This window comes from Neodiprion lecontei, chromosome 5 (assembly GCF_021901455.1).
Source record: "Neodiprion lecontei isolate iyNeoLeco1 chromosome 5, iyNeoLeco1.1, whole genome shotgun sequence".
NCBI classification, from domain to species: Eukaryota; Metazoa; Arthropoda; class Insecta; order Hymenoptera; family Diprionidae; genus Neodiprion; species Neodiprion lecontei.
The window spans coordinates 33,147,110-33,170,517 of record NC_060264.1 but is presented as its reverse complement, the minus strand read 5'-3'; the positions used below and the strand labels follow the sequence as shown (position 1 = coordinate 33,170,517).

The 23,408-nt window shown below is 38.6% G+C and overlaps 1 protein-coding gene across 7 annotated transcripts in view; it reads right to left on the bottom strand.

Annotated features, from left to right (window-relative positions):
- LOC107227599 (latrophilin Cirl) overlaps positions 1-23,408 on the bottom strand; it is a 141,750-nt gene that overhangs the window by 91,215 nt on the left and 27,127 nt on the right. For 6 of the 7 annotated variants that reach the window (XM_046739960.1, XM_046739958.1, XM_046739962.1 and 3 more), the window contains exon 1: positions 5,523-7,031. The exons of the other annotated variant lie outside the window; for it this stretch is intronic. The gene's annotated coding sequence lies outside the window, so the exon portion shown is untranslated. Of the gene's footprint in view, positions 1-5,522; positions 7,032-23,408 lie in introns of those variants that run through there. 7 annotated transcript variants of the gene reach the window in all.

Below are 23,408 nucleotides of genomic sequence, written 5' to 3'. Positions count from 1 at the left end.
TGGTGTAACAGGGAAGTGGGGCAAACAACGGGGGCCAATCGGAGATGATAGTTTTTTCTGGATTTAGGATCGGCTTGTTTCTAATTATGATAATGGCTCTCTCTCTCTCTCTCTCTCTTGCGGATGATGATGATAATGATGATGATGGTGATGATGATCGCGGTGAACATCTGTCTGGTGTGGGGGGGGTAATTTGACGGAGGTGAAAGGAGGAAGGATAAGCGCTATATACCCGGGGTCTATTAATCATACAAATGGTTCATTACGACGGTATAGGTTTAAGAAGACGCGCGGATAAGCGGGGAGGAGAGAACGGGAAGTCAGAGACGGAGATGGAAGCCGGTTCGAATCGTACAAAGTTCACTGATCATCCCCGAAATCTGTACATATATGTAGTAGGGTGATCCTTACTTAGGGTGTTGATGATTTTTTTTCAGACCACCCCCCAAACCAACTATAAATATTTCAAAATCAATTCTAATCCGTGCCTGTAAATGGATGGATATCACCATTTAAAATACACCCGTTTCAGATACATTCTCAGCATATAATTTATTGTCAGAGTGACGATGTTCGAATCAATCTGTAATCGCGAAGATTTAGTGAGTATTAGTACTACTATCTGAGAAAAAATTCACATCATCGTACCAACAAATCTCGACGAATTGCACACCCTAGAAATTTGACTTATTCTTTTTATTTATAAGAAATGCAATTGTCTATATTACCTGGTACGATGATGTGAATTTTTTCTCAGATAGTAGCACTAATGCTCATTAGAACCTCACATTGATAGATTTTTTCGAACATTATTACTTTTACAGTAAAATATACACTAAGAACGTGTCCGAAACACGTGTATTTTAAATTGGGAAATTCTTCCTCTTACAGGCACGGGTTACAGTTGATACAAAAATCTGAAAAAAATTGTTAATTGTTTTTGAATTATTTACAGTTGATTTGCTGGGATGATCCGGAATAAATTCGTCAACATTCTAAATGTTGGAACACCCTAATATATATTATAATAATATGTATACATTGCTAAAATGCGTGTGAGAAGTTTGCTTCTTTGATATGAGGCTGAAGTTAGTAACCTTACATTGTAATGGTTAACGTTTCGGAAAAACCGTTATTTCGAAAAATTGCAAAGTAATGTCGAAAATTCATTAAATCGTAATGAGGCAGAAATTTTATTGATATGTTAAAAACTTGACTAGATACTTCAAAGTCACTGGAAGCTAATAAAAAAAAAATAATAATAATAATTTTTCGTTACGTTAACGTTACTGAATTTAGCCTCTATCTTTGATTACGGAATCGTGATAAGGTTAAAATTCGCAATTAGTTTTGAGATAATAATCTTGTATTACGCAAATTGTCTTCAACTTGAGTGAAAAATACTGATATCTTAATTTTTAAACGCAAGTTATTTCACGAGCCTGAAGTTGGTAACATTTACGTAACGAAACGGCTTGGGGGAAAATCGGTATTGTGCAATTACTGAATTATCTTCAAGGAGTTGCCTTTTCAAAATATACCTATGATTTATGTTTCGTTCGTCATCGTTATCATGATTTACTAAAGTTCGGACAATCATAAATCTGCGAAGTAAGTAACGATTTTTCCTGAGCATGCATCCGTTACTGAAAACGTTACTAACTTCATCCTCGTAATATTTCAAGGTTAGAAATGGTGGATTTGATTTTTTTTTTTTTCAACGTTTCGTTGCAATTCGCGGGCTTATTTAACTTCCACGATGTTGAAGTTGGTGACGTTACTGTAACGATGCGATGATATGTTTAGAAGAAATCGTTACCGCGCAATTTTGGAATTGTCTGAAATTTAGTGAACAGTAATAAACAAAACATAGCCATAATACATATTTTGTAAAGCCAACTCTTTGAAGGTCATTCTAGAATTAAACGATAATGAATTTTTCCATCATGTTTCGTTTTTTCACTAACTTCAGCCTCGTTAATTGCAACCTCACTTGAAATCAAGATTCCTAACTTATCTGCAGCAGCATGAGAAGAAGATTCTTTTACCATTCGATCTGTAGCTAATCATAATCTTTTTCTCCGGAGTTCTTTAATGTGAGATTAATCGACGAGGCTGGAGCTAGCAGTCAGAATTAAACGTTTCATTGTTCATTCGAATTAGAACAAGGCAGCGAAGTCCGAAAATCAAAACTTTGTGAAACACCTCGAAGAATCCCGAATACTTTATCAGGCTGAAACATTGGGTAGAAAAATTACTGTTTTGCAAGTTTATAGTGACTGAATATCAGACATTTCTCAAACTGTTAAGAAATAACGATTTTCCAAAACGTTGATCATTACAATAACGTTGCCAACTTCAGCCTCCTGTATAATAATACTTTTATAAAATTATGAGGATAAAACCGAACCGCATTTATCTATTTCCAAAAAAGTTTAACACATTTGGCTGCTAACTTCAGCTTCGTAATGATCGTTGGTTGTTGGAATGAAACTGAATCGAGCCCGCCAACGAAATGTCAATTTCTCTGTCCGTCTAACTATCTTCTGGATGATAGAAGCGTCGGTTTGTTTACAGACTAACTACTCGTTCGGTCCGTTGTTTACATAATTATTTGCATCCCACATCAACCCTGTCGTGACGTAAGTATGTTATGTCTCAACTCGCCCACGTATCACAGTCGTTGTTGGGTGTAAGATACACACGTGAATCGCAACTCTTCTTCCTCTTCTCTACGTATAATGTACATAACATGTACGTTAAATACATATGAAAATCAACGTATCTCTGTCTTTCTGTCCGTATGTTCGTTCGCTTGTAACTCCGGCGCTATTGAACCGATTTTGATTATTTTTTTTTCTATGGATAGCCACAACGTCTGGCTAAGATTTAGGCTATATTTCAATACAGCCAGATCAGTGGTTTCAGAAGTACAACGATCATATATGTAAGCCAAGTCGGAATGGGATTACAGATTACGGATGAATGAAAGTAATATTCAAGAGTTTACAACGTTTCGATGATGAACTCCGCAAAAAAAGTCCACGAGAGCAATTTCGACGCGTGTGATAATTTTCCTTCAGAAAGCTTTTAGAAAATATTCGCGGGCGGAGCCGCAACGGCCTGATAATCGTATAATAAAGCATAAAAAAGAAATCTTTCTTTACACAAACAGACGAGTAACCGCAAGTACGGTTGTAGATTGGGCAGAGCTTATAAAGCTTATCAGCCAGCGGCACGATATCGTCACCGTCAACTGGATGATTAATGCTCGTTTGTCAGTTCCGCGAAAATCAAATGAATTGGTCAAAAGACCAATTATTGATATTGCGATTTAAATTGTTTTTAATATTTTTTTTTTTTTTTTTAATGCCTTCGAAGTTCAGAACTAATTTTCCGCCTCGATTGATCGTCAATTATTTTTATTTACACTCGTTAAGAATGGCAGGTTGAAAGAAGAAATTCTAAAAATAAAAATCCGCTATCATTTTGCAACGAACCGAATGTAAAAATCGGTACGACAATCTGTGAGGAATTTATTTACGAATATAAAATAAGAAATTTCTTAATTGTAGTAATCGGACCAACTATACGGAGTTTTCAGGTAAAACAGTAACGGAACGATGTAATTTTTCTGACCTTGTTCTTAACAAAGTGTTTTGATTGTAAAATTGAAATTCAGTGTCGAGACGTTTTTTTTTTTTTTTTTAAATCAGATTCAAATTGACCAGCATTAGTCGTCCCGTTTAATTTTCGTTCCGTTATGTATTCAATTTCACACATTTCTGACCTGACTAAACGTCTCCTCGACATTATTAGGCTCAACTAGAGTCTAGCCTATGTTTTTAGATCATTGACGATGTTTCAGGCTGAACCGAGGTCTAAAAAACACGATCTTTCCTACATCTGTTTTCTTCCGCATCTAACTCTTGTCTGATGATCATTCTCGGACGTAAGATGTGATAAAATTCCAGAGATGTGCTAAAAAGCGTGGAATCAATAAGATCGATCACGTCGACATGGCGATGACCCAAAATCGGAGACATATTTGAATAAAAAAAACAACAACAATCAACTCGGACTAATGAAATCCCAGTGTTCCAAGTCGTTTGTTAATTGCCAAGAATAATTACATGATTTATGACTGATGTTGGCCGTCGGAACGTGAAAGAATTTCAACGGTAAAGAGAGGGGAAAGAAAAAAAGGAGGAAGGAGATTTGAGGAAAAATTAACACTGGTAGAAACACAACGAGGTAACGTTAATCGACCAGAGAGGAGAATTACCACGTCAATATCAATTATATCATTTAACGAGGGTGAAAAGGGTGCAGAAAAAGCGACGAAAAGAGAAGACGACTTTTCTTATAGCGAGAGGCGAAAAACCTAAAAAAAAAGATTTATAATGGCATTCGGTTTTTCGTTTGACTTATAAATTATTAACATGTATCTTCTCGCAACGCTCCAATTTTTCATAAGGCGTATGTAATAAGTGACGAGAAATAGCAACAGAGAGAGAGAGAGACAGAGAGAGAGAGAAATTCTGCGAACGTAGAATAATATGTAATGATCTCTGCGTGTTTCATTATAATATGAGTTGCAGCAGGGAATTCAAAGTTCCCGAGTCTCAAGAAGTGAGTGAGTCATCAAATTATACCGGTAAACTAAAATTAGCAAACGTTATAGTTGTGTAGTTGAAACTAGGTGTTCACGCTGATGATTGCCGAGTTTATACCTCGAAGAAATTTATATTCTACCCTGGAAAGGGGAAGAGAATTTCAAATTTCGAACATCGCTAATAACCACATCACGACCAAGAAAACTGTATAATATAATGGTTAATAATTGTTCTACAAACTTAGTTCGTAAATCGTTTGTTATTAACGAGCAAAGTTTTGATTAAAAACGGTAGACGACGCGATTCGGCTCTGACCAACACCAATTTCTATAGATCTGTAAGTTTCTATCAACCGTTTGATGTAGTAGAGATGCATGTTTTTCAGCGCGTCAATCATCAGTCATCGAACACGTAATGCGTATAGAGCGAAAGCCCGTTTAACAGTTTTTACGTTTTAATCGCTTTTATCGACAGCGCGGAATGGAAAACGTCGATGAAAAACTAATACAAATCAGCGCGTAAAACAAACGACGAGTTATTATAGATTAGAGAAACTAAACCAGGGCATGAAGTCATTTCTAATTCCTTTTCAATGACGATTCTTATATTGTTTGAATTGTCAATCGGTAATTATGTGTTCCATATTTCATGATTTCGGATTTCTTGACCCTGATCAATGCGGAATATTATATTATCTAGAGTCGTGACATTTGCTCCAAAGTGTTGTGATAACTACTACTCCGAAAATTCGTCTTTTCAATTCTTACTGCAATAACTTAACGATCTATGAATATGTGCGTAATCTTTTCATTCTAAATTCGATCGATAGTAAGATAAATTCCTAGGATTCAAATCGAGATTTTAGGTTTGGGATATTTTAAGGAATTTTAAGAAACAAAAACTCACTCGATCGTTGACGTGGCGTTGAGTCCGTTACTCAAGAAGAATCTCCAGATATAACAGAACAACAATGAAACGTTGAACACACCAACAACAATTGAACGGAAACGAAACCATAAAAATTCACTGTCACAATCATAAACTAAAACAACAAACAACAACAGGAACCACAAGTTGATGAACAGCGAAACATAAATCCGCGAACGAAAAATGACGATTAGATAGATAGACAGGACAGCAAACGTACGTATCTATCAATCTATCTTATATCCAGTAAGAGAACGTATAAAACTGCAGCACTTCCACTGAGATGCAGAGGGTCGGATCCGCACGCACAAAACACTTGAGAGATATTTTATACTGTATCCTTTATTCGAAACGAACTATCTCCTGCTCAACACCTCACAAAATATTTCAAATTTTTATACACGTCAGTTGCCTATCTCAATTTGATTTACGTATTCCAGGGCTGTAATTACGATAATTGCTAGACGATCTCGATCTCCGCGTTGCTTTTCCTCTCCTATTCTCTTTATTGCTTCGTGTTTCGGGCGCGTTTTGTGAGAATTTGAATGTCGTTTGATCGAAACCGTGCGCTTATTATTTGAATATTATTTATTTATTACTCGAATATCGTGGAGCTCGATTTTTCTTTCTTCTTCTTCTTCTTCTTATTCAACATACAGCGTATTTGTCATATTTATCTTGGACGTTACGGAGGAACTTTTGAATCACACGCAGCAGGTTCTTTGAATACTGGAAGAAATCTGTTCCACCCGTTGCTGTTGCAGCTTAGCGATTAGTCGATGATCACTGGGCTCCTCGTATTTCACTGATACGCAACACCATTGACAAGCGAAATAAAAATGACGTTGAAAACGGCGAATATCATCGAAGGAAACACACACATGGACACACACAAAATCACACACTGATTTACAATGCAGGATTATTAAATCTGCACCCACCAAGGTACGATAAAAGAGATCGATCGTCAGGTACAACGATACACCTTGTTTCGAAAAGGCGATATCAGCGTCCCTTTTTCGTCTAATATATCGTGTATCGCATCGTATCTTACATATATCTCGTTATCCAACGTGTCGAGATAACCAAATCGTAAGCAATCGTACAAACGCGATCGTCAAGACGGCGTAGTGTCCTCGCGTATTTCCATGACTGATTAAAAACGGCGTGCCATTTGCCGGCCGAAGAAGCAGCTGCGAATTATCCTACGGTTATGGAAATCGCCGTGTTCCCCGCAGGAGGTAAAACCGTAAAACACGATAACTTTTTCGCCACTCTTATTAATTCACTCACGTTCCCGGGCCTTGTTCGATTGTGCGTAGAAATTCTACCTACGTCGAAATATCCGTCGTTCCTATCCGTGAATCCGACGGTGGTGGACTCCGCGGAGCGAGAACGGAACGAGAAAGAGAAAAAGAGATAGAGAGACTGGAGCGAGACAGAAAGACACACACTTAAAACGCGCGCGCCAGATCCCGATCCGTCCCTTTCGGCGTCGGCGGAGAAACTAAAACCCGGTGGGGATCAAAGCCACCGGTTTTCCCCACCACCGATCATCTCCTCCTTTCTACCCCCCCCCCCCCCCCCCTTGCCGCCCTTCCACCGCTCTTTACTCCGCGAAGCGCCGACGCGACTCGCAGCGCCAAGCGGCCGCATTCAACACACAACCATCAAGGTTGTCACACTGCTTGGATTGGTGGTGTACGTGAAGGCGGTTGACGCTTCTATCTGCCTATCTGCCCGCTCAGTGCTTACACTACCGGTTCCCGTCTCTTACCGTCCCTGGAAATAAGGAACCGTTAGATGATGCCCCCCCCCCCCCCCCCTTCTCTCTATTTCCAGTTCCAACGTCCAACGTCGCCGCGGCCTTGCTAGAAATGCAATGGATTTTGGAATCTGGAACATCGCGATCTTTCCGGGTTTGCAGTCTTGTTGAACTTGACGATAGCCTATGTAAATATTACCTTCACGAGACTGTGAGGGATGTTATGGTGGCAACTTTGATCTGTCGTATTGAAGTTAGTAACGATTCGTGCCGAGGAATTGAAGAACCACCGTTAGTTTTGATATTTCGGAATTGTTGAAAGTTCGGTAAATCGTAATAAAACAAAACACGATCATATTTCGAAATCTTAGTTCCTTAAAAAATGTTGTAAAATTAAGAATATAGTGATTTTTTTTTATTTCCACCCCAATGTTTCGTTACGATAACGTTACTAACTTTAACCCTCTGATCAACACCGTTTTTCGTCGCTACTATTACGAATGCCATGGGTTATTTATGACCTAAAAGTTCTATTCCTTATAAAACTGATTTAGATCATTTGTTTTTATAATCCTGGTAGTTAAATGGAATTATCAGAATGTCCTGAGTAAGAATATGCAAACACAAATGCGACATCTACATTCAGTAAATAGTTATTTAATAAAGAAGACAAAAAGACACGAAATATTACCTTTGGAGGACCGTAACTTTTAAGGTGCGGCTGGATCATTAATGACCCAGGTGTAGACCAGAGGGTTAACCTCGTTTGATGTGTGATCATAGAGTCGAAAAATTCTTCCGTACCGAAGAATTCGAGGATCTTTGAGTTTGACCGTGAACTAAGTATGAGGAACTTTTCCGAAACTGTGTTCGGAAACTTGATGGCTAGGTCTGATCACATCATTCAATCCGCCGTGTCGATCCCCGCCAACTAATCTGTACCAACTTCTCAAAGTTAGGTTAAGAGTATGTTTTATACCATATAATAAGAGCAAATGGCATTGTCACAGATTGAACGAAACCACGTAGTTTCCTTAGCAATTCGAATTCCATGCGGAAGTGGCGAAGCTTTTGCTGCTTGGAAAACCTCGTCTGGGAAAGTTGTTTCAAAGATTCTTGAAACTCGTCATAACACACACCGGTCAATGGCTAGATTCAACATGGCGTCGGAATGGCTAACACCGCTATAAATATGTTTTCCGTCACATGACGTTGACGCGTCGAGGTATATATATATATACACACAACACTCCAGCCCGATGTGCATCATGTTTCACATTTGTATGTGTATGGTATGTAACATAACGTGTGTAAACGTACGTGTAACAATAGCATTAAACGAGATGACGACAGACCTCTTTGTACCTTCAATTTGTTACCCACTTACAATTAGCTGCTTGCTGCACCATATAAGCTGCTGCTTCAGAATATATATGAAGCTGCATGATCAACTCGTCGCCCTTTCTTTTCCTTCCAACTAACGATCAGCCCTTTGCAGGTCATATAAGTGATTAGTTCTCCCTTTTACTTCACCACTTCACAGCTAAACTTTCATTATTCTTATGGCGTCCACATCCGTTCTCCGTTCTTAAAAGACCTTATTCGACTTCCTCTCACCCTCATCGTCCCCCTTGGTATTGTTATTATTACTATTGTTATTATTATTTTCGCGTAAAGCGCAGCGTAGCCAACCGCGCGGCGAAGTCACGTTTGATGAAGTTATCACTCTTGTTTCAGTATGTGCATGCGTATGCCTGCGTGTGTGTGTGTGCGTGGTGTGACACGATGTGGGCACGGGGGGACGGGGGTTAATACGTGTATATAAATTCCCCCCGTGCAGTCGGGTGCAATTGACGGCAGTGGCGGTAGACACTAGAGTCGTGACACGGTTGGAATACATTCGTTTTGGGGTACGTGACGTCTCACTCGGCGTCAGGGAGTCCCGGGTACAGGGAGCCCTTGGGGAGCCATCGTGCCCTCCCTCCCTCTCCCTACCTCCCATCATCCCTCGGCGCCCCGACCTTCCCGGACCCTCTGCACGACCTGGGAAAAATCCTACCCGGGGAAAAGGAATCAGAGAATACCAGGAAGGGGAATGACCCGTGAGCGAATTAGCACTGCTGCAGCCTGAGACTCTCTGGGTCTCAATGGCTAACGAGCAGCGGGACAGCGCTATGCTACAATAAGGTCCTTTATAACCACTACTCGTGATGACCACGTCAAAACGAAGAAAATGGAAACAATGTTCTCGGAACTTGCCCGATAGAGGTACTCGATTTTCTCGAACGAACCGTGTCAAAGGAAAATCGCAGGGGAGGTGTTGGACAAACGTACCGTTTTAACTTCCCGCCCTGTCTGTCTGATCCTAACGGATTCTTTTTTCTTTTTTTTTTTTTCTTTGGTTAGCGAATTTCAAACGTTCCGACAGATTTCTCGATAATGTCCTGTCATTGAGCATGTACATTCCATCGATGTTACCGATAGAGAGAAAGAGAGAGAGAGAGAGAGAGAGAAAATGGTCTAAATTATTGACTTCCATTTAAATCGATGGTTTTTTTTTTTTGCAAAATTTAGAACGATTCACGCAATGTCTGAATTTGTTTTATATGATCAGTTTACTGAGTATAAAAAAATACCAAGTTAAGTGTACCAGTTTACTGACCCTGTCTCGATTAATGAACTTTCATGGTTGTATCTGTTTCAACTTTAGTTCTAAAATTACAAACAAGAAAAAAAAAAAAAAAGTCGTAGTATATAACTTATTATTATTACATCACGTACAAGTCGGTATATTTATAATTCTCTGGATATAAAATCAACCCCGCATAATATAACAATTGTCAATAATATTTTACGCAATTCCCGTACATCCTAACCTAGAATGTACATAATAATCTGTATTACCCAACGAATAAACCGCTACTGGATAATCTTTCCAGCGCAGTTTTGAAAACACGTAAGATTAATGTAATACGGTAGGTATATAATTACATCAGGATGAGATCTATACATGCTGCGGATGAAGGGGTAGATTATCATAAACAGACTTAACAATGACGCAGTGGTTCGTATCGTGGTTCAATGAAACAACAAAACCGCCAACAACAACAATGACGTTATTATTAATAATATTAATAAAAATAATAACAATGGTGTTGATAATAATAATAATAATAATAATAATAATAATAATAATAATAATAATAAGGTGGTAACGACACCGCGAGTAGTATAACAAGAATAATAACTCCGCGTCCTATGGAGCTCCGTTTATAACTTAACCTATACACGTTCGGGTATCACGCGCACGGAACGACGAGACGGGTATATTGTAAAGAGGAAGTGGAAGAGGAGTAAGGTGTTGGTAGGTTAGGTTTACGCGTATGGGGGCAGTGAAGTATAAGAATGCGTGTATGTATACAAGAGGTACGAGTAAGTGTGTAACGAGGGTGCGCGTGGGCGGTGAGGTAAGGGGAGTAATTTTTAATCCAGTTACAGAGCTCTGATTACAAACCGCGATGGCTTCTGGGACCGGCGACAATTCCGCGTGCGGGTAACCGTTGACCGTTGGCTACTACTTGACCGGCCGGTTTTACCTTATACCTAACCTCTAACGCGTGAACGTACACGTGTCATAATAGCGTATGTATGGGTATTTATGTTTATGCTAACCAAGGAATTATGTTAATCATCGTTTTAGACTGTGATATTTATGTTATTTATCATATTACGAACGTGCGCTAATACCGCGTAGGCGTGTAATTAAGTGTAGACTTGCACGTAGTGGTTGGTATACGTGAATTTAAACTTCGTTATTTTCACTTCGTGTATACGCGGGGATTAATTCGAATCTAAATTCGGTCATTCTGTGGGGCTTCTGCGGCATGTTCGACTTCAAAATGGCGACTTATCGAAGCTTCGATAATTTAAATACATCTGCTTATCCTACGAATGTATACGATTATATGTACATGTGTATACATACTATGTATCACTAGAACGTGTTATTGGACAGTTTTTGGTGATGGAAATTGGCCGGAGGAATTTATACTCTTTCCGATTCTATACATGTATATATATGTACTCGGTATATCACGCACGGATGCCTATGAACTTTTGTACGAGTTATCGTTGTGTAAACTCTGTACTGGACATAAAATTTTGAAACTTAGCTGTTCACGTCACGATTTTAAAATATATGAAGCGTTTTATGACTATTTTATCGTCCAGAAGCAAATCTAGCCTTGCGAGTTGAATGTGACTGCATGGTACGTCGATAATTGAGACGTTGAAAGTAGTCGGAAGTTTACAAATTCCTCGAGTATAATTATATTTATGATTGGTGGATTGAAATATACTTTATATTTGTAAAAGAAAAAAAAATAATCAACAATTTTGAAACCTCGTGTGTTTTTTAAGTTACGAAGTTCGGAACGGCCCGAAGAGCCCTAAACTTGAAATTCAATATTATAATTGAATGAAGCTAATCCATGCATTGCACGAAATCCACACGAACACTGCGTGTTGTTACGTCGAGTTACGAAGTCCGCTTCGGTGGGGTGAACATATGCCATAAGAACTCTTTACGTCCGGCACGGTCCGTCTCCTATGAGTTTGAAATATTGCTTCTAATAGACTGGCCTTACTCGTGTTTTTCGGGGATCAAAGATGAACGTTTGGTAGGTATATAATTATACGCGTAGATAACAGACAGTGAAAGGATCCTACCTAATATTTAGCTGCACCAAAGCCAGTGTGAAAACCGTCCAGGTTCACACTGTCAGGACAACATGTACCTACACCATACTGCGCTATAAGACTAGACAAGGACTTAACGCAGGAAGATATAGTACGGTGTTCAGCTGTGTAGTGATACACGAAGTATAAATTGTTCGCAACAACGTTTTTCTCACACCTCTCGTACCATATGGAGTTTAATGTACAGGTATAAGGTACCCCTTTAGCATGCGCGAGTGTAAATCACGAGAACCTGAGCTGTCAAAATTGGTCACACCTCGATGATAACTTGGCGAACCGGGGATTTCAATCATCCGTATCTATACATACTAATATTATAAAGAGATAAAGGTTGTTTATTCCCGGCTTAACCATAAAGTTAACTTTTTAGACCTAAAAAGTGGGATAAAAGTGGCATATTTTTCACTAAAATGTATTTGCGGGAAATATTAGATCATATTTCCCGCAAATCCAGATCAGCGGGAAATATGAGCTGATATTTCCCGCAAATCCAAATCAGCGGGAAATATGAGCTGATATTTCCCGCAAATCCAGATCAACGGGAAATATGAGCTGATATTTCCCGCAGATCTAAAAGTCCCAATTTTCAAATAAATGTTGCGGCCAGAGTTGAGTCGGAAATAAAGTCCTATATGTAACACAGGAATAAAAGTCAACTTTATTACCTTGTTACGTAATGTGATATTGTTTGTTTATATGTATGTATGTAGGGGATAATCTCTGGAACAACTGAAGCGATTTTAAAAATTTCTTCACTAATAGAAAGCTAAACTATCCCTTAGTAACATAGGCTGTAATTTATTTTGGTAAAAATAAGTTTTTAGTTTGAATTATCGATAGTTGCAAATAAATTCGGAAAAAAAAGCACTGCTCGATTGTTTTAAACGTCAACGTGCGCTAACCAAATGATTGGATCATACGTGAAATATAACATTAGCGTGATGTGATGGATAACTTTGTGTTTCGGGGTTACAAAATCATCTTTTGTGCAAGCTTTAAACCGAGAGACACTTACGCGATTAAATGCACATTTAACTTACAATTAGATTCGTCCATCCGTGCGAAGCCTAATAAAAGAAAAAATATTTTCATCAGATTAAGTTTGCTTTTTATTTCAACAAGCTGCTATCTGCTGCTTATATGTATATAGTACCAACCAGAAACGTCAAGACTTACTCATCAAACTTTATAAGTAACAATTGCAGATATTGTTTATTATTCGATGTATACAGTCAAAATTTATTCGTTCAAATACAAAAAACTCGGCAATGAGAAAAAAAAAAAATGTATTTTGTCGACCTGCTTTGTATACATTGTTGCAAAAAAATACTTTGACAAAGTTTCATTTGTGCGTTATTATTCTTCTTCGCAGCAATAATTGTAGCCTTTTTTATTCTTTTTCATACTTGCACACAATCTACTATATTTTTATTTTTTTTTTCTTTGGTGACTTTGTATCCACCCCAATCTAATGTGATTTTAAAAAACTGCAGTTAATAAGAAAATTTTTTAATTCCCATCTCTTATCCTCGCGTCCATGCTTAATTCCGCTGCAAGGATAACTTTCTTTTTTTCTTTTTCTCTTCCATTCTTTCGGCAATTGTGAACATTTTGCAGAGAAAATCAGGGTGACAGAGCGCTAGCTGCAAATATATTATAATACATATATATATATATATATATATATATGTATATATATATATGACATGTATATATATGTAATATGACACAGTACAATAGAGTATAGGACCTTCTGCGTTTGCAGATAACGCGGGCGAACGCGTATAGCTGCGTAATTAAACTGCACAATACTGGAGGCTCGAGTGTATATATGTATATATGTATATATATAATAAAGCTTTAATCAAGTGTATTATACTTGGATATTATGCGCACAGATACACGGGTGTATTATATATTAATTAAAATCCGTCAAGTATCCTGTCACCCGGCTGCTGATCTCTTCTCTCTCTCTCTCTCTCTCTCTCGCGCTGTCTCTCTCACACGCATTTGCGAAGATTAAATTTCGATTATAGGTCGACTAGTGCCTTTTACTCATTACCGACGCTTTGATTACCGTTAATTGATTTTGACTTCCGGAATTTAATGAACTTTCTGCTACCGACACGCTGCTCCGTTTATAGGTAGATGAACAACTATTTTTTTTTTTTTTTTCAACCCGCTTATAACAATGTATCAGATTTTAGAATATATCCTAGAAGGTATTCAGGTATTCAGCAACTTTCCAAACGTCACGATCCAAAGGCGATAACTAACGATGAAAACTTTCTCATTTTTAATCAATCATTCGCTAATGAAGGATTAAAATTTCGAAATTAACAAAATGTTTTCTTTTCGCTATCTTATTCAGTTATAACGAATAATCGATAAAATATTTTTCATAGAACATCAACGAAATTCCGACGAATCTCGTAATAAAATTTATTCAACAGGTCGTGGTTACAATAAAATTTTGCAAAAATTGAAGGAAAAAAAAAAAACAGAACCAACTGAAAATCAAAAAACAACGAAAAATAAATCAGGTTAGCATAAAAATGATCGATTGGATATCCTTTTTTATGCTTGAATTTCCGCCTTCTTCGCCTTCTCTTTACTATTTCTTTCGACAAGGAATCGGTACCTGCACTAGATCTGCTTCGGTCTACTGTTACTGGCTTCAGATACACAGCAATAGGAAAGCGAACGAGATAGGATAGGATGGGATACAGAGGCTTGTATTGGCTTGAATATATTCATGAGTGTTTGGGGTGAGGAAATGCAGCGGAGCCAAAGCTTGTGCGATGCTGCAAGGGTTGTCCATCCGAGAGATCACCGCAAATCCAACACGCACGACGAAAGCATTCTGTTTTAATTGGCGGGCTTATCGGGAAAGGATAATCGATGCCGTACAACTGTAGACGTATTATGAAACTGAATAAAAATATCGTTGAGTAGATCACAGGTGTCTCATTCACAGCTCTGATTCACGTTTTTTCTTTTTTGTCTTCTAAGCATGACATATTTCGGTAACACGATGCTGAACGTCTTTGAGAGATTATTACACAGTCAGGAAGCCGAAAAAAAAAAAAAAAAAAAAACGATTTATCAAGGATTTTTCACCAATAGACACGTTTCAATTTATTGATGTAAAAATATTAAACTTCTTTCGGATATTTTTTTTTTTTTTCTTGTATAAGACATTGATCTTTCAAGCTGCTACAAACGATTTCTGGGAGAACCTATAGAAAAAAAAAAACGTCGTCATACGGTGAGCCAAAATTGAAATTGGAAACGAACGAAACGAAAAAGGATTTAGTTAATATAAGTTATTGTCTGTTATTTAATCGTAGGAACGAGTGAAATATTGATTTTTAACAAAACAGCGGCTTCTCAAGAGAGAAGAAGAAAACAAAAAAAAAAAAATCGAATTGAATATTCAGAAAAAATTTGCGCCTTCATTTCTTTGTAAAATGCAAAAATATTAACCAGCGAGAAAAAAAACCCGCGCTCAAGGAATGAAAAATATATTCATAAAACATGTGGCAAAAATTTGATACTCATCGCTTCAGACGTTTCGGAAAAATCTTGCTCACCGGCTTTGGAACTATAGTTTTGAGGAAAACGCGTTCAAAGTTTCAAAAGCACTTTCAAACGCTCCCGGGGGACTTTTGCAAATGTGGCGCGCGTAACTTGGAGAATATTTGTCGGATCCGCATGAAATTTTTCGTGCACATGCTTGAAAATGAATTAAAAACATGAGAGAGAAAAAAAAAAAAAATAGCAAAATCGATTTTTGTAAAATCCCGACTGCGTGTAAGCTCGTTACTTTTTTTATTTATTTTTTTTTCCGTTTCTTTCACTGAGCTTACCTCGGTCGATCAAACTTTTTTATTATTTGAAACTTCGATTCGAAATCTAGTGCCGGAAGCGCAAAAAAAAAAAAAAAAACGAGTCTGGAGTCTTCTTCACTTTTTACACGTACGCGCCGAATTTTCGTTAAGAAAATTCTGTTTTATCCCCGTGCGATCGGAACTCTGTATCTTCCCGCTTCCCATGATCCGGATTTGACGACGCGGAAGGTACGCGGCTAAGTAACCCCTGAATCGAACGGAATAGATCGAGCGTGCAGCTTAAAAAAAAAAAAAACGCGGGGGGTTGCTTAAACCGCAGCTGTTACAAAATTACCTACAGAATGGTTTTCCACCTATATCTGTGTGCATCGGATAAGCGTGTATGTAACACATACAAACCATCGAATCGGTACGCGATCGGTACTTGAAACTTGCAAGTGTAGCTTCATAAGTATACCGGGTGTACGATATTGGTAAAAATGAATTCCAAAATATAACCTACGAAACATTTGGTGTAGGTGGAATTTTTACACCGACATCAAATTGTCTAGGATACTGTACCTCATATCCTCCCCCCCCCCCCCCCCTCTCTCTCTCTCTAAGAAGTAAAATAAACAGACTAAAGAAATAACGGAATGAAAGAAAAAAAAAAAAAAGAAAAAAAAAAGAAAAATAACATAAAACACACAAACACGGTAGTTTGGAGCAGTTTATCTTTCCAGGGTAACATCTGCAGCTGATAGTAAAACTGTGAAATTCTCTTCACATATTTATTTTTACAATATATATATATATATATATGTATGTATGTATGAATGTGTGTATTTTTTTTTTTTATGTTTTATTTATTTTTTTCCATAGATGCCCTGCAGCCCCAGTTCAGGGTGCATGCGGTACGAGATCGTCGTCGTTTCGAAAATATAGATATACGAAGCAATGTAGACCCATAGGCATCGTGCATACTAGACACGGAAGCCTGGAGCGTCGGGCTGAACCTGCTGCAGGACTCTCAAACGTTCCGAAACTGCAGGTCGAAATGTATAACTCGTCTACGGTACATGAAAGTATGTATATATATGGGGCGTTCCACACCGCCTCGGTAAAGGGTTGACCATGACATTTCTTAATTTCGCCAAGGATTTTTTTTTTCCCACACGTTGGTACGACCTCTGAAAAACTTTCACCAGTTTTTACCCCACGATTTTATGAGACAAAAAGCAAAACAAAAAAAGAACACACGGTTTTCCGAAATTGAACATGTTCCCGCAAGATTTGGAGTGGGACCTCGTTTTTTTTTTTTTGTTTTTTGTTTTTCAATTTATTTTGAATAGTTTTTTTTTTATCTTCGTACCTATTCGACGGTAAACACGAGTTATTGAAAAAAATTTGAACATTTGTTTTTGCGCAAGTTTTTTCAGGGTTCGCACTGTTAACGTATGGGAAAAATCCTTGGTGAAATTAAAATATGTCATGGTCGAATGGCTTACCGAGTTGGCGTGGAATGACCCATATATATGTATATACACATATTTGTATGTGTTGCAGGATATACGCAGGTACCTATACGTAAAGTATACGTCGCGGTGAGAATTATCGCTCTGCGTAGATCACAACTGGAAGATACAGTCACTGTAGCAGATTTCAGCGCAGACCGCGTTCCGTATATATCGGATCTGGCACTATTTATTAACCCCTTTCGCTTCCGATCCGCGATCTCCAAATCCGTCACATCCTATTCCAAGCCTGACGTTTCTCTATCTGTAAAAACCTATATAACATAATGTGATAATCCCTCCCGTATGTAGATGATAAAAATTACCGTCTAACAAAGGTCAGCTGATACCGATATAGGTATATATATATATAATTGGAACGTCGTGAACTTCTTCTTTTTTTCTTTTTTTTCATTACCGTGAACGAAAAGTCCACCTCCGCAGACTAAATTGAGTATGAGAAAGTCGAAAATGTAAAAAAAATAATAAAAAAAAAAAAATAATAAGACAATATAGTTAATTTATATTTTACTTTTAACCGCGTTTTAAAAACCGTTATAATTTAAATCCTCGCCGGATTTGGAAGCCGATTGAAATGTAGTGATGTGCATTGTATGTATGCAGGTAGAGTACATACATTGAGATAGCTCGAGTGGGAAACGTGTGCAACTAGCGGCGAGAGTATAGAGGCAGGAGTTGCAGGCGAGCAAAGCGAAATTTAAATAATTAACCTTACTCTGAACGTACGCCCGTCTATACATATATATATATATATATATATATATATATATGTGTGTGTGTGTGTGTATATACATATATGTAGGCATGTTTGTACATACATATGTAGATATATAGACACGGCAGAGAGTCTTTGGTTACCTAGAACAGCGTTCACGGCTCTTTTCGTGTGTGTGTTTCTACCGAGCAGACGCAGCGAGCGTGCATGTTGAGCGCATTTTATCCCGTGTATAACTTGTATTGTTAACTTTGCTGCAAAAGCGTTTTCCTCCCAAGCAGTACCTACGTACTGATGTGTAAGTCACTGTTAAGTATTCATGCGCGCCACGATCCGCGGACGCCTTCTGGCGGTAGATATATAATATCAAATTCACAGTCGTTATTATTATGCTCACTGTAATAGAATACACCTTTTTGTCCTACATTTCATTTCACACGTTATCATAATTCGACGGAATGTAACCGCGCAGTGGTTCGAACGAAATCGTCTCGCGCGCCTTGCGATCCGTTGAAAAATTAACGTGACCAAAAGTCGTCGGACACTTATTGTTTCACCATAAATTTAGACGCTTTCCGCGCATCGATTCATTCGGAAGAAACTCGAGCCTGATTCTACGTGAAATGCGAAAGATTTTGAGTATTAGCTGGTGCGATTTGATAGGATATTTGAGCCGTTTGACCGTTTGCAAGATTCGAAAGAGTCCTCGTATTTCAGGGACTATAATCAAGATGGCGGCGTCGATATTTCAGCTGCGTTGCGTGTCGCAATGTATATATATATATGTATTGTGATATGCGTGTATGCATACAAACAGGGTGAATAATCCTAGTGCGTACATACACAGGGGGAGTTTTTGGGGTTGACAATGAGGGCGTGTTATATTGAGTAACAATAACAGCAAACGGAAAAGCGTCGAATGAAAAAGTAAAAGATACAAAGAATGGAAAAAAAAAAAAAAACAAGAAATAATACAACGACAATGGTATTACAAACACACGGTGGGGACAAACGCCGCTCACAAAGCTGCAGCAGGCGACGGTGTTATTAAGGTGTCGAGAATGCGTGGCAGCGGAGTGGCTGGTATTTCGTTTCAGAAGGGTCGACGAGCTGCAACGCGGTGATGCAGGGGCTGCCCTGCGAGGTGAGGTGGAAATATCTCGTTTGTAGTCCGGACGAACCACCTTGTAGGTGTACACATCGGTCAGCTGGAATCCGAGCCCTTGACTCGGGCAAACTTTTGAATCACCTTTACCGAGCGAAAAACGTTCCGCCATAGAATAGAATAAGTCGTTAAAGAGCGGCGACACGACGCGAAAAACGCGTCCCAAGATCTCAGCTGCCCTCTAACAATAAGTTTTACGCTTTGAATTACATTTTGACTGGTAACCTGATACGATGATGTCATTTTTATTCTCGAATCTGGAATATGATGATGTAATTTTTATTCTCGAAGCTGGAATCCGAGCCCTTGACTCGGGCAAACTTTTGAATCACCTTTACCGAGCGAAAAACGTTCCGCCATAGAATAGAATAAGTCGTTAAAGAGCGGCGACACGACGCGAAAAACGCGTCCCAAGATCTCAGCTGCCCTCTAACAATAAGTTTTACGCTTTGAATTACATTTTGACTGGTAACCTGATACGATGATGTCATTTTTATTCTCGAATCTGGAATATGATGATGTAATTTTTATTCTCGAAGCTGGAATCCGAGCCTTTGATTCGGGCGAACTTTTGAATCACCTTTACCGAGCGAAAAACGTTCCGCCATAGAGTAGAATAAATCGTTAAAGAGCGGCGACTCGACGCGAAAAACGCGTCCCAAGATCTCAGCTGCACTCTAACAATAAGTTTTACGCTTTGAATTACATTTTGACTGGTAACGTGATCTGGTAATGTAATTTGGATTCTCGAATCTCGATCACTAGGTTTTTTTTTTTATCAATTTTGAAGACCTTTTCTCTGTTTTTCTTTTTTACTGATACTTGTTCTCAGAGTTATTTATTTAGTCGTTTATTAGGATCCCGATTCCCTTCCCTGGTGAAAATTTCTATTATCTACTACGAATTTTTAGAGAAATGGACAATACGCGCATAATTTTTCGTAAAGAATTGTTAATTTTCTTAGAAAATTTTTATAGGTTTGTAGTTTTTGTTACAGCGATAAAACTCGTAGACTTTGAGGAGCGGTAACCGAAACCTAATTAGCTATTTTACGTGCAACTAATCCCAATGCAGGAAATAACAGAAGAAAGAAGGGATCGATTTTAAGCGAGGTAGTCGATTTAAACGGTATAATTGTTTCATTGCTAATGATCGAATAATTGAATTGTGAAAGTGGTCAATGTGAAGGAGTCGGTTTGGGAAAAGGGCTTGGATAGAGATGGAGAGATAGAATTAGAAATGACTCGCGCCAAAGCTAGAGACGGTGGGAGCGAAAAGTTTAGAGGATTGTATTATGAAATACTCGCTAGTTGCAGTACAGAGACGAACCTGCTGACTCTGTGAAGATAAGGAGAGAATGCGGGGTGTAAAGTGACTATATAAGACTATGGAAAAGGAATGTTAAGTCTGGAGGACGTGGCATTTTTTTCTCATAAAAAAAAGAAAAAAAAAATACAAATTTTCATAAAAATCTACAAGTGTTTAGGAGAAACTCAGGATATTTTCAATATTTTTGGAAAACAATTTTTTGCGTACAATATTGTACGAGATATCGAAATTTCGCTTATAAAATTCGTGGAAAATCTTGTAATAAAAATCATTGTCGCCAGGGATTATCACGTCACCGGATCATAGCCGTCGTTATTATCATCGAATACCGTCAGCGGTAGCATAAATGGCGGACGACGTGCAAACCTGATCGCGTCACGCAGCCAGTAATGACAAGCCTAATCGCTTGTCCGTGTCTCCTGCGACAGGTGCTTCTTACGTAGGCTCGCCTTGCCTCGTTCACCGACTGCGAGTGACCCGAAGGCATTAGCAGCAGCAGCAGCAACGTCGTTTGTCAACGAAAATTATAAACCCCCTAACATCTGGTCACGCCATCTATCGTGTGGGCTGATGTATGTAAACCGCGAGATTTTCGAAGACGAATCATTTTTTTTTTTTTCTTTTTCATCCGCACTCCAAACACCTCGAACCCGATCCGCGAGTTCCTTCTTGCATATACGTTTTCATGCCTAATTCTTATTCGTTTTTCCACCGTACCGAATCCGTTCCGTATTTTGCATAATGTATTTCACGAGCTAAATATGTACCAAGGCACAATGTATAATAACGTAGTTAACCTAACCTGTACTCGCGGTGCTCTTAGTAAAGAATAAATTGGTCGGGTCAGTTGAGAGGGCGAAAGCGAGACGGAGAAAGAGAGAGAGTGAAAGGGAGAAGAGAGGATTACGCGAAAAGTTTGTCGAGATTATGGCGCAGGGGGCGGAAAAAAGAGGGGGGAGGGGGAGGGGAGGTGCAAAGCTTCACTTGTACCTGGACAGCGGATATAATTTGAGAAGTGAAAGACAGACAGAGAGAGAGAGAGAGAGAGAGAGAAGGTACGAGGGACCAGGTGGAATTGTTCGCATCAGTAAAGGCTGCAGAAGCTATATGGACCGTATTGTTCTCGACCTTGTCTTGTGTCACGGTCCGTTTCTTCCACCCTCGTAACTCCGTATAGATGCAGCGTATGCGATTAATATGCTCCCCGCGAAATCATCGTCAAATTTCGATCCGCGGTGAGGCAACCGCCCACAATATGATTTTTAAAAATTTCCCCAGAAAAAATTCCCCTAGATAAAATCTCGCCCGGTAGAATTTCATATTTTCACCTAGAGCAATCATCGAGTCATCGAAATCATACATTTAATCTTCAATTACGTAAATTTTGATTCAATTTAATTCATATGTTTTAATTTTCTTTATTTATTTATTTATTTTTATTTTTAGTTTTGTCAGATGTGATTTAGTCGTGCGGGGATTTTATCCGGCGAGATTTCGTCATTGGGAGATTATGACTTGCCACCCTACAAGTGAACGCTCGTTAACCTTCCGCGGCCTAGGATGTAGGCGTGGAAAACTTACAATTATGAAGTGATGAAAATTATGGCTATAAAACTGTTGATATATTATCCAAACAACTGACAATTATTCGAGTATTAAGAATTTCAATTAAAGATCCGTATGAGCATGCGTTAAATCGTGTGTTTTCATTCGCAGATTCATCTATACAATCGGTAACGAGTTAATTCCGTCTAAAATATCAAACATCTGCATTTAAGTCGACACAACCTCGAAACGCTTGCACGCATCGACAGTTCGCGCCTTACAAGACAGAGTTGGCCAGCCTGTCTAATGTAAACAGAAGAAGATTTCCGCGCATGCGCACTGTTTCTGCAACTGTCAACGAACGACATACTCGGCGCGTTTCGAATTTTATTCTTTTTTTTTCTGTTTTATTCTCAGGTCTCAAATACGCGTCGTTTGATTTTCCGCCCCGCAACGACAACGAACTGTGTGCGTGTATTAAGCAATAAAGAATTCCATGTCATCTGCCAACTGGGCAGAACTAAGTATGACTTATAAAAGGAAGGAAGCGACCGTCGCGACGCCCGCGCTGCGGGCAATTTTCTTTGCGGAAGCCGGAAGTAGACTTGTGCACGTGTAGCTCAGCCGGTGTATGTGTTTAAAGTACGCGAGCTGGCAGAGGGACGGAATATTGTAAAATGCTGCATGGTTGGTATAGCTCTGGGAGAAATAGATCCACCTTCGTATCCGCCTATTCCACTACGATGATTACAGACGCGCCACGGGGCATAAGGTTTATTATTTATTTATCGAAATTGAAATTTACCTTATGACACTCTTTCATCGTTTTTCATACCCGCTTATATGAATTTTCAAATCCGCAGCAGAGACTGCGGGTAGATTTTCATAAGTTTGAGTTATACTCTTCCTCAGTTTTCTTAAATCATTTAACTCAAGGCTGGATTCGTTTAGGTTGACTAAAATCTAAATACGATCAATAAATTGTCGCAATGTTTATTCACACTTTGTTCGTTATCGTGTCAGAGTTTTTGTTGGAATTGAGACACCCTGTATGAGTCGGAAGATTGAGCTGTTGGCCGATGCGGATCGTTCTATCTTTCTCTCTCATCCTCCCTAATTTTGTAATATTCGTAATTCATATTATAATAACAGGGTTCTCGTTTTATCACAGGCATATGCATACGTATGTGTGAGGTAGTACATGCGGTAAGATTGTGATCTGA